Source organism: Taudactylus pleione, unplaced genomic scaffold, assembly GCF_031769625.1.
Source record: "Taudactylus pleione unplaced genomic scaffold, aTauple2 ptg000279l, whole genome shotgun sequence".
In the NCBI taxonomy this organism is placed as follows: domain Eukaryota; kingdom Metazoa; phylum Chordata; class Amphibia; order Anura; family Myobatrachidae; genus Taudactylus; species Taudactylus pleione.
In genome coordinates, this window is record NW_028284681.1 from 4165398 (window position 1) to 4178677 (window position 13280).

At 40.2% G+C, this 13280-nt stretch overlaps 1 long non-coding RNA gene across 1 annotated transcript; it reads right to left on the bottom strand.

Moving 5' to 3' along the window:
* Window positions 1-6055: 6055 nt before the first annotated feature.
* LOC148512651 (uncharacterized) lies at window positions 6056-12651 on the bottom strand. The gene is made up of 2 exons (XR_015880184.1): window positions 12160-12651; window positions 6056-6784 (listed from the first exon to the last, which is right to left on the bottom strand). It is a non-coding gene; the product is annotated as an uncharacterized LOC148512651 (long non-coding RNA).
* Window positions 12652-13280: the final 629 nt, after the last annotated feature.

Sequence of the window (13280 nt, forward strand, 5' to 3'; positions counted from 1 at the left end):
GCACGCTGACGCTGTGCATAGGGGCTGGGTACTGTTGTCCATAAGGGCTGGCTTTTGTGTATAGAGGGGCTGGCTGTTGTTGTCCTGTCCATAGGGGCTGGCTGGCTGTAGTGCTGTATTGTCCAGGGGGTGCTCTGTCCTTCAGGGCTGCTCTTCACCCACCCCCAGTGTGAAAAAAATAAAAATAAAAATTTGTGTGGCATGTTAGCCACACCTGTCATCAGCGTAGGTGTGCAGGGGTGCTGTGCTGCTGTCTGTCAAGGTCTGCAGGGCCAAGAATAGAAAAAAAAAAATTTTGTGTGCGTGTTAGCTACACCTGGCTGTCACTGTCATTGGCGTTGCTGAGCAGGGGTGCTGTGCTCCTGTCTGTCAAACGGCTGCTGCCCAAAAAATAAATAAACAATTTTTTTTGTGTGCATGTTAGCCACACCTGTCATGTGCCTAGGTGTGCAGGTGTGCTGTGCTGTTGTCTGTCAATGGGCTGCTGCCTCTTTCAGGGGTCCACCCCAGTGTGAAAAAAACAATCAATTTTTTTCTGTGAGCGTGTTAGCCACACCATCAGTGAAAAAATAAAAACATATTTATTTTATATATTTTTTTAATTTTGATAAATATTTTTATTGCATTTTGTATACAAAACCAGTAATAAAAAAAATCAAACATGAATATTGCAATGAAAACCTTTTTTTTAAGTTATTGGTTTAAAAAAGTTGTTTTTTTTATCTTAAACATAGCAGAAATATTATCCTAACAGCTTATAAAGTTGTATGCTCTAAAAAACTAAAGCCTATATTTACAAACCTATTTAAAGTAGACATCCTAAAATCTAAAAATGTTCTATTCAAAAACATAAACAAAAGCAAAGATTATAAGTCTAGTGTGTTATAGTGTGTTATTATGATGTTAGAATGTAGAAGGCCAAAAATTGGGTGGATCACACATGGCTGATTGGTGACTATATTAGTGTCATAAGCAAGAGGAGGCTGCAAACTGGGTGTCATGTTATGAGTTTGCCATATGGGGTATGTTGCTGTTAAGGGATCAGGCTGGTTATCAGTGGACACATTATTATAGTTAACTAAAAGAAAAAAAATATGTAGTGCGCTACTGTTCAATTAATGTCTATTGTAAACACCAGCAGCTGGCGCCAGAGGGATTCCTGCAATCATCCCTCACACAGTAAGCGAGCTCCAGGAGGAGATGACAGGTGATAGTCTGGCTGCACAAGTCTCCTATCCTTTTTCTTCACATTCTGGCTCAGGGGCTTATTCCAACATATGGTGACTACCTATTTCAAATGTGATATTGGAACTTATTGTGCATCTATACTTATCAGCTCAAATCCTTTCACACAGATGGTTAGATCATTCAATTATATTGTCTCCACTTATAACCAGTGTGTTGTTGGGACCTTTTTGGATACATATTCCAATTCAGTCAGTAAAGCAACTTTTATTTTATTGATTTGCCTCAATGGCATAAGTTGGACATTGAGATCATTTGGTTACATTATTCACAGTCAGTTACCAATGCAAATTGGTTTATTTTATCTGTTTTATTGGTTACAAGCCTGCCAATTGCTTATTTATCATATTGCCATGCATGTGTGTCAATTTTAATTATTATTTTTTGAACTGCAGTTCATATTACATGTTTAATAAATAATTTTTGTATTCACATATATTAGATTTGTGGTTTGTGTAATAACACCAACGCAGACACCTTCTCTCTTTTGACATTATTATAGTTGTTGTTATTCTGGGTTGCCATCTCCTGAAGGGTATTTACCAACAAACAGAGACTACCTACCTATCAGCTTAGGCATAGACACTTCCTGAGGAACAGAGCTCTGCTCTCTTGAGGGAAGCTAAATATGTGGGAGCCCCTGTTCCAATATCTGAAGCTCTTCTCTGTCCACATCATCTATCTATTATAGATGAAAAAAAATGTCATCGGGGACTTTTAGCTCCTCTTTCTGGACCCTGCTCACCTTTTTTGGACAGGAAGTCCGGGATGGATGGTTTGGAAGAAGAAGGTCTAGCAACAGCTGGGGATGGTCATTATCAAGACCTGGTCCCACCAGTGAGTGTAGTCTGGGAGTTATTGGTTGGCACGCAGGCAGCGGAATAACAATGTCTGTGCTCACTATTCCGTATTTCAGTTTGCGATTCAGGTAGGAATAAAGTCGGCTACAGAACACAGAATCACTGGATGTTTTAGTGCATTCAGGCCAGATTTGATCCATGAATTCCCAGATAGATTCTGGACAGAAGAATCCTTTGCTTGTGATAAACTTTGGTAATTCCTGGCAAAGGTGGGTGTTATAGCCAGACACTTTGAAGGCTGTAACTTTGAATTGCTTTATAGAAAACATGTGAATGAAACCTTTCCACACTGCAGAACATGATGGAGAAATCCCTTGAAGTTCAGCACCTAGAGCATCATTTTTCATGTTCTCTGAGGCCTCTCCTGACTGTGAAGAAAGATTCTCCACGCTGTAATCTTCCATTGAGACTTTTTAATGGTGATTTCAATGTTGTCCACTAGCTGAGATCTATCTCATCTGAGGGTTGGGTTTTCCCCATGCAAATGAGACAATTCACATCCAGAAGGTGACTCTTATGTTTAGCCATGGTGTCAGTCTCTCTCTTGGTCTTGGGGGCACCATGATGAATCAGACAGATCCTCCAGGGTAAATATCTGATCTGGTGTTGGATATATTTCTATTAAACCTTTGTTTGTGAGTTTAGTCATCTGCCACTTGTGGTGGAGCTCTTTTTCTGCTTTCTACTTGATCTCCAGACACAACATAAACTTAAACCTTAAACTGAAATGTTGCTTTTAATGCTCTGTTCTGCTTGTTCACATATCTAAGTAATATGGTTAAGTGGACAGTAAGAACAATGGCAATCTGAAGGCCACTAACTAACTCTATTTTTTTTTATGTCCCTGTACAGGTTGGGAAATTCCTTTACAGAACAGAAGGTTTGCAAAAGATTTTTTAAGGCAATTGTTTATTTATTTTTGGAAAGCACACTTCTTGTTCCTGGTCCCCTTCTGGGATGAAAAAAATCCACTCCCAGCAAGCAGGCATTGCTCTCAAGAAAAAATTCCCAAGAAAGACACAACGTAAGACTTAAGTCTGAAATGTTTCATTTAATGCTCTGTTCCGCTTGCTCACATATCTGTCAAAACTGGATTATTGGCTGAGACAAGATCAGTGTAAAATTGATTAGCAGCAACATCATCTTGCGACTGGCCGCAAGATGCCTTTTTGCGAAATGGCCGGCTAAGCGCCATTTTAGATAAACTCACACTTTAGTACATGTGGCGATAATACTATTAGCATCATGCAAATGCATCCGTGACCATCGTCATAGGTTACGGTGATTCACCAAAAGCCCATTTCATTACTTTACGTATTATAAAGGATATATATTTCAGAAATGGCTTTACAGTATGCCAAAATTGGATTGCATTAGTTGAACAGAGCAAATGGCCAAGTGACAACTAGCTTGTGTAGATAAGCTTCCTGGATAACGTCTGCTCTCACTCCAGGTGGCCTGGCTAGAATAAACACCTTACATTAGCAAGCTTCCTGCAATGAAATAACTTCAAAGCCTAGAGTGTTATCTTAGGTTTGACGCTTGTAGCTGGATTAATTTGCATCCACACAAGAGTCTGGGAGAATAAAGAGCTTTTCTTTTGAACCTGGGAAAGGTGGGGGCTGCTGAGGGAAGGGGCATGTGGAACTAGAAGGCTCAGCATTCAACACTGGTAGGTGTTCACTTAGTAAGTGAGATTTAAGTGCACCATTCCTCATACACACATTAATACGCACAATTGCGCTGGTAACTAGTCGCATATTAGTGAATGCATAAGATCCTGTATGAAAACACTGTTATTAGCTTCGTGCGCACTCATCTGCCCCAAGTTTACTAGCATCTTTTTATCAAACCCTGCATACTCACACAATACATATCCACATAAAAGGTTTAATAAGCTTTAAAAGGTATAAGATTTAAATTGGTTCAGTTAGTATAAATGCTGTGAAATAAAGAAATTTGATAACTAAGGTTTTATACATGCTAAGAAAGCCATGTTTGGTTTCGCATTGATGCGTACTCTTTCAACAGAATTCTGGTATTATCGGTGTGGAGATCGCATCATGCATTCTCAACTTATGGACCGCAGAGACTTCAAGCAACAAAATGTATATTATATGAACAACTGTTAGGATGATTGCATGGGGCAGGAGGGCAGAGACCCCCAGTTGTTGGAGGCTGGGTTGAGTCTATTTGAACCAGCCTGTTAAATGCTCTGTAACAGATGCTTCCCCCATGGGAACCAAAAGCATCAGCAACAAACTTCTCTATTGTCCTGTCTATTCTGGGGGGTATAAATATGTGTGCTCCAACACTGGGTCTTTAGTCTTCTTGCTGAATGCAGAATGATGGGGTTTCTTGCTGATGCCTAACATCTGGACCAGAAAGCGCGGCATATGTATACTGTACTTGGGGACTGTATAATTCCTTTGCGTCTAATTGTGTCTGGATCAATAGCGTGTAATTGACTGTACTTTTTACTTGAATAATACTTTGTGCTTCGAAACCACACGTTCCAAGTCTGGAGTCTTTTATTTACTGTATAACTGCGTACGCAAATTGGCGTCATCGTTAGAGGTTTATAGGTAGGATATTAGAAGGTATAGGCAGGGGTATATAGAGGTTCTGATCCAGTATCATCATATCTGATATGGTTAAGTGGACAGAGGGAACAATGGCAGATTGAAGGCCACTAACTGTTTTTTTGATGTCCCTGTACAGGTTGGAAAATGCTTTTACAGATGGTTTGCAAAGGATTATTTAAATCAATTGTTTTTTGGAAGCACTCTTCATGGTCCCCTTCTGGGATGAAAATCCACTCCTAGATGCAGAAGCAGTTGCAGGACTCTCAAGAAAGACACAACGTAAAGTCTTAAATCAGGGGTAGCCAACCTCGGTTCTTGAGAGCTCACATTTTCCTGTTGACCTAGCTGGTGCACAGGTGTATTCATTACTCACCAAAACATTTAGACAGATCCGACAGGTCGAGTTAATTATTATAGTTGTGATTCTGTGAGGAGACCTGGAAAACATGCACTGTTGGTAGCTCTCGAGGACCAGGGTTAGCTACCCCTGCCTTAAATCATAGATCTTACGCTTGTCTACACATCTGTGCTGGTTAAATGGCACTTTGAGGCCACTAACTATGTTTGTTTATGTCCCTGTACAGGTTGGGAAATGCCTTTATAGAAGGTTTGCAAAGGATTATTTAAGTCAGTTGTTTATTTGTTTATGGAAAGCACTCTTCCTGGTCCCCTTCTAGGATGAGAAAATTAACTCCCAGCAGCAGCCATGCTCAAGTATTCTTCTGTGGCAAGGACTGATGTGAATGCCTCCTCCCCTCCCCTTCTCCTTCATAAATTTACTTTGGAATAAAGAAGCAAAATTAAATTTACTACCAATCAACACTCCCTGTCACTGCCCTGCCTTCAACTTCACACATACTCCAACTCCCTCAGGTCTCTCTTGAATAATAGTGTTTCCTGATGTGCCATGTTTGAAGTTGAACTGCCATGTGTTTGTGCCACCCACTGCTGCAGTCAGCCAGCTATCTTGGTGCAAATTTTGGGCCTAAACTAGATGAAAAAAAAATCAATATTGTGAGCTGTGAGGTGGTCAAAATTGGCTGGAAACAAGTGGAAATAAATGTTATTGAGGTTAATAATATTGTAGAAACAAAAAAAGGCCCATTTTATGTGATTTTAGCTGTGTTTATGATTTTTTAAGAAAAAAAATACAGATCCAAAACCAAAACACAGAGGTGAGGTTTTGGCAAAACCAATCCAGATCCAAAACCAGGGGAGATCCAGATCCAAAACATGAGGGTCAGTGCATATCTCTATAAAGTACAGCCCTCCCATACAAATACAGCCCAGTATACTGACTGCCGCACCAGTCAACCATAGACAACTGCGTTTTAACAAAACACGTGTAAAGAAACAACAGTCAGATTCAGTTTGGAGCAGTTTAATAACAAAACTGCAGAAATCATGCTACTTATCTAACATGGTAATTTTTTTCCACTATAAATTCAGGAAAGTAAAAAATGTCACCCACAAAAGTACATTCTAAAACATTAATATCTGTGTATTTAAGTTGCTGATGAAAGTTCACATATTGTCCAATGTCCTGAGGACATAGCCCCCATTTCCAGTGTGATTATCTCACCGACAGGACAAGATGTATTTCAGCAGTTTGGCAACGTCCCTCCAGCAGCAGCCAAACCACCACCAAGAGATGCTGCAGCGGCAATTCTTGAGGTCACCACATTCTTTGAACAAAAACAGGTGCAAATAATGATTACACAGACACTGCAGCATAGTCAGATGATCATACAAATGAGCAGATTGATAACAGCTTCACAGCCATGAATGCCAACTACCTAAGCCTATCAGCAGCCCTAATTAGGCCTCAATAAACTGTTACAACACAATATATGCATATGCAAGAGATGCTAATAATCACTACACGTACATTATATGAGGCAGAAACAACATCAGAACATGAATTAAGTACAAATAGTGCATCATTAGGTGCAAAATTGATGACACACTTCACAGAAAAAGTAGGAACTTCCTCTGTAAACTCCACAGCAATAGCAAGCACATTTGCCTCCACTCCTCCCTGGTGTGGACCCACCACATTTGCTGACCCAAATGAGCCAGCCCCTGCCACTCATCCTAAAAGGAAAAAAGAATGGACAATTATTTGCTACGCATTAGTAACCTTTCAGCCAAATAAAGTTTTTATTTTGTATCGGACTGAAAAATAAATGTTAGTTAATAAAAAAAAAATGGTTAGGATGCAACAAATCTGGAATCCTCATTTATGCTCAATTTAATATACAATACATTTAGACTGACATGTTAAAAAGCTTTTAGGACAAATTATTTTTAAAATGTTTACCAAGCACAAAGTGAGGTTATTGAATGATAAAGTAAACTTATTGGTAAAAACACCCCGAGAATAGTATACTTATATCTGAAGAAGTTGTAAATAACTGATTGCCTATTCTGCCTTCCTGTGATTGCACTCTGGGCCTGATTCAGCAGTGTACGCAATTGCTACTACCTATGCAGGTCGGCCAGTTGTTCAGCACTGCGCATGCAATGCACTGCTATTATGCACGCACAAAGGAATCCATTGCAGAGTGAGTGACAGGCCATGAGCGTTTGGGGATGGTGACGGGGGAGTGGTTAGAGAAACGCAGGCATGTCTGTCAGTTTGAATGCCATTGCATGGGCGTGCATAAATTAGCCACTGTGATTGCATATGCAGCTTGAGTACTCACTGCGTGCAGGCACAGAAACAGACAAATCTCAGATGCACAACTCCAAATTATTGATAATATATAAATGCAATAAAATTTAGCAATCAATAGAGGTTTTTAGCATAATCATGGCCAAGGTTATGAGCCTACCCAGCATATCCAGGTAACCTCTTTAGGGTAGGTCCCTAGCATACTAGGGTTCAAATCCAGAGTGCAGGACACCTCCAAACTGACCCAGCTAAGGTTCCCCAGGGCACCACCATAGTAAGAAAAGTGTAGTGTAAAAGAGATAGTTCAGCACAGCCACAGCTGCCTATAAAGATCCAGGTAGAGGGCATTACAGTAGTCTAATCATGAGGGTGCAAAGATAATTATGACTTTATACAGCTCTTCTGTGGGAGTAAAGTGTTTGATTCTGCCAATGTTCCTCAGATGAAATAATGAGGATTTGATTGTGGCTGATAACTAATGTCTAATTGTTAAACCACTGTCCAGGTCAATATTCTGCACATGTTCTTTGTTTTGTAATTGTGAACCTCCAAACATAAGTCCAGTTGCTTGTCTATGCTATAGTCTTGTGCCTTGATGGTGAGCTCCTATCATAAAGGACCTCTCTTATCACGAGTCAGTTGCAGTCAACTGGCACTTATCAACTCCTTGAGCTCAGCTAGATAGCCATTTAAAGTTGTTATTGTTATTACTTATGCTCAGCAAGAGTCTGCGGAAGCAATAATGGAGTTAGAAGCCAGGAGCAAAAACCATGGGCAGAATCCTATGTTTATACAAAAAAGTGCTGAGCATACAATACCCTTCTAATGCTATTAGTCTTACATACATAGTGCATCACATGGTTGAGTCCCTTTTTATAGGCTTCATAATGAAGTTTGGGCCAAGATAATTTGCTTTAGAAATTAAACACTTCTGTTAGTTAGTAATCTGTGTAATGAATCGGGGTCTTAGCACCACTTTCAGAAACAAACATTAATTTATTTCTGTTTCCAAGACATCCCATTGATACCTCCCTGTGATTAACTAATGCACCTGTATACTCACCTGGTCAGTCTGACCAATGGCTATTCAATTCCTTCTATTTAAACCAGTTCCTGTGAGCAACCCATTGCCTGAACAATGTATTACTTCCCAGGATAGTTCTAGGCTCCCGGTTACTCCTGTATCCTGTGATCGTATCCTCTGTGACTCTATCCTGCTACTTCGTGGACTCTCAGTATTTATCATCTGTCACTGAGTATCATCACCTGCCAGCACTGCAGCTCCCTGCTTCTCCACTCTGATCATCAGCAAGCAAGTTTACAACTACTGCTGTGTAGCATTATCTGTCAGCACCACATAGTGCATGCTGCTTACACATCTGCCTTCCATATGCCGCTGTATTCCATTACCTGCCAGTGCCACAGCTCCCACGTTGCATCCAGACCTGCTCCAACCACTTCACCTCAGTCAGCAAGTATATTGCCTTTCATCTGCCACCTAACAGCACGGCAGCTTTAATGCTGCATACCAACTTTACTTTTCAGTGTAGAGCGGTATACGGTCTGTACACTGAGGTGTCCAGTAAGCTGTATTACTAATCTGCAATGGTTCCAGTTCCAGGTATTGCATCAGAGCAGTACCAGAGATGCAGCTTCCGCAAATTGTACTCTGACTACATAAGACTCCTATTCCTGGCTTGAATTCTGCATATCTATCTACGAGTACTATACTGTTCTGAGTTCTGGAATATATATATCTGGTCTTACTGGCCTTCACGGGTCACTAGATGAGGGGTTGCCAAGAGGACCTGGTCTGTTCACTCCGGTTCCAGTCCAGTATCCATGCTTATCACAAGTCTGTGTTTCCAACACTATCACTAGTGTACCTAGCTCCTGTTCATACCCATGAGCCAAAGTATTATCAAGCCACCTCGTTTCCTATGCACACCCATAATCCCTAAGGGACCTGACCCATATCTAAATAAAACCCAGACCGTGTCAGTCTATTGTTTGGGCGAGTTTGCTGTTGATTTTTGATTGTTTTTCAAACTGACCAATACTAAATCTGTGTTTTCTCAACTTTAATGGTCCAATGTTTTTAAGTGTTCTAAAGTCATGTTTTTGGTGATTTTTCCATCAGTTTTGACTTTAGTAAATTGGCAGTTTGTATAATCAATAGAAAATCATCCAAATAATCAAAAATCGATTGTTAGTAAATAAACCCCTTAGAGAAAAAATGCAGGGCTTGCAGGAGAATATGGTGCAGGACCAGGCAAGAAGCAGTGATATAACTGCACTGCCCATGAGAGAAGTGGGCCAGAAAGTCTGGGTGCTAGAACTTGGACCCAAATAAACTCCATGTTCCCTGAGAGGGCCCATATATCATTCACCAATGTCTGAATGATATGAATTATGTAGTCAACAGTAAACATCTGTTATCATTGTGCTTCTGGGATTATGGATGGGAAGGTTGGGAGGGGAGGAGAGAGAACATCTCCAGATACTATCACAAAATAGCCTTTCCATTTGGTGTTTGAGTTGCATCTGACCAAACATGGCTCTTATGATCAAGGAAAATCAAACCCACCAGGTTGGTATCTACAAATCAAGGTTGAAAATGGCATAAGAGTATTCTGCAAGTATACCCATTTGTGATTTTAGTTGAAATAAATACAGTATGAAACTATAAAAAAAAAGGAAGCATCAGAGCAGCAGCACAAAAGCATGGCAGTTTAAAAAAAATATAGGTCAAGAAGTAGAAAAAACAATTAGTAGTGCTATTATGAGTCCTCTTATTATTACCAGTTATTTATATAGCGCACACATATTCCACAGTGCTTTACAGAGAATATTTGGCCATTCACATCAGTCCCTGCCCCAGTGGAGCTTATAGTCTATATTCCCTAACACATGCTCACACACATACACACTAGGGATAATTTTTGTGGGGAGCCAATTAACCTACCAGTAAAAATTTTTTGGGAGTGTGGGAGGAAACCCACGCAAACACAGGGAGAATATATAAACTCCACACAGTTAGGGCCGTGGTGGGAATTGAACCCACGACCTCAGTTCTGTGAGGCAGTAATGCTAACCATTACACAGTCTGTGCTGCCCCTCTTATATATACACACGAACTGATTAATCCCTATCTATAGATGTTTCAGCTGCTGCAACAAAAAAACAGGTAGTATCCTGGTATATTATAGATATATATGTCACAAAAAAATAGGCAGCGCTTGAAGCATACAATCAATGAGAAATATTTTTATAGTTAGGTATGCAAATTGAAATACTCAGTGTAAAATAAGTAAATAACAGTGAAAATAGATTATTTCCCAAATAAAATGAGGAAAAAATCCCCACATGAAAAACATAAATATAAAATATCACCGCCTGTACACGGAGAGATCATTGCCAGCAATGTTAGCTGCCCATTGGTAGCTTGTTTTGTGGGGGCCCAAACAAACCAATCACTTCAGCCACAATTGGCAGTCCCTGTCACTGAAGTTATTGGTTTGTTAAACTGTGCATGTCCTATAAACAACATATGGGTGGGTGGAAGGGCCCAAGGACAACTCCATCTTGCACCTTTTTTCTTTGAATTATGTGCTGTTTGGCGCATTTAATTTTATAGTTTATGAAACTGCCATCCTGTCTGCCACTGCTGTGTTGCAAAATTTTAATAGATGTCCTATATTTTTTGTTTAATGTATGTCACAAAAAATAGGCAGCGCTTGAAGCATACAATCAATGAGAAATATTTTAATAGATAGGTATGCAAAATGAAATACTCAACAGTGTAAAATAACAGTAAAAATAGATTCTTTCACAAAAAAAATGACAAAGGGCCTGATTCAGAGCCACTCGTAAGCGGCCGCTCATTCATTCCGAGCGATGTTTGCACAACTGCGCATGCGTACGACTCGTAATACACATGCGCGAACCAGTCAGTGCGGCCAAAAATCGTTTGTTCGCTAAATAGCGAATGCCGGCTATTTTGAGTGACAGGAGGAGGCGTATGTGGGTGGTAACAGGGGAAGGTGCTTGAAAATGGGGAGTGGAGATCCGAACGCAGGCGTGCTTAAAGGTCAAAACGGGCGTTATATGGGTGTGCATAATTAATACAGCAGCGTCATTGACCACGTCACTGGGTTATTTTATAGTCAGAACTGCTCGCAAGATTGCGGTAGGAAAAAACAACCACAAGAATAGCGAGCAGTTCATACGCTAGTCGATGTACTCGATTAATCTAATAAATAGCGGACATGATGTAGAATGCGAGCGGCCAGGGGGCGTAGTTTTCCAAAAAACGACTGCATGTATGGTTCGCTCGTTCAGACCTAGAGGCGTGAACAGACCGCAAAGAGCGAACGGTTCATTTGAATAGCCACCCCTTTTTTCTGAACGAGCAAGCGCAAATAGCGTCCGGCTCTGAATCAGGCCCAAAATCCCCACATGAAAAACATAAATATGAAAAATCACAGTCTGTACACATAAATCGAACACTGGAGGGTGTGCATAATAAGAACAAACTTGCTTTGATCCATATTCAGTTTCAGAGTATTATGATAATATATCAAACAGATTCCACAGTACAATTATAGCAATTACTTTTCAGTATCAAGCCAATGCAGTAAATTCTTAGTCAATTGAATCCAAGTAAAGTCCCGATGGAAAGGAGAACAAAAATTTGAGTAGTTAATGAATGAGGTGCCACGTAACAACCCCCTATATATACACAGGTCGTGGATGTCACACGTCTAAGTCCGAGAATCACCTTAGGTTACAGTACCTGTTATCCCTGATGTAGTCACCGGGTGGGGGAATGGAAGGAGGGCCCAGAGAAGCCGTGAAGGTGATTAAGTGGGTCTCTGTGATCAAGAACAGTCTCCCGTGGATAGAAAATCCGTATGTATCTAGGTGCTGAAATCTGTGCCGACAATCAGTAGGACGGAGCAAAGATATACCTCCTAGGGCACAGCGGGATCAGGTACGGGGTGGTGTTTGACAGCTGCAGTCTGCGGAATAACCTACCCTGGTGTAAAGGGTACCTGGTGCCGTGCAGCTGTTCCAATATGCGCGTCACGGGTTTCTTGTTTTAATGGTCCATGTGGCTCTGTAGAAGCAGCTGACCCGCTGACATCTGACCGCTGTTGGTTCAATGCACGGTGTCCCGAAATGATAGTAAAGGTTCCTGGGACTTGTGTATGGAGTCCTATCAAGTTGTAATCCTCCAGATAGGTATTTCTAACGCGTTGAACACAGCTTCGTCAGAGGCGGTATATGAGGGTATCCCCAGGTGATCCTGATATAGGTACTTGGTTTTTTAATTGCTGATTGGAATATTCTGGAGAATACCTCGTTCTCAGCATGGTTTCTTGCTGTGAATGTTATCCCCACATAGTGTAAAGTTACAAAGTAGCATAAACACATGCAGTCTTATTTTTAACTTCACTGTTGCAAAAAAGAAGAAACAGTCAGAGAAAGATTTCAAGGTTTAATATCCCTTACATATAAATTGTTCCTGAAATGCACATATAGAGTCATTAGCTTTTGGTTTCTAAACAGATATATTTAGCTTTAGCAATTAAGCAATCATTAATACTTATGATAGTGATTCAGTTTCCCTTGAATGTAAATTAGTACCCACAGCCAAAATATGTCTGTTGTGACCATAAATAGTTCATGTATTGCCTCTTCTCTAGTTTTTATTTTTTATTATGTTATATTTTGTTTAATACTGGGACATATATCCCTCACCAGCAATTTAATATCCCTTAATGGACAGTTTGTTTTACAATATATTAAATTAAATGAATGTCCAGACTCAGGTAATATTTGTTCCCATATATACTAAAAACATAAAAATTAGGTGCAGTTTATTACACACAGGACTCTCATTAATAAACCAAA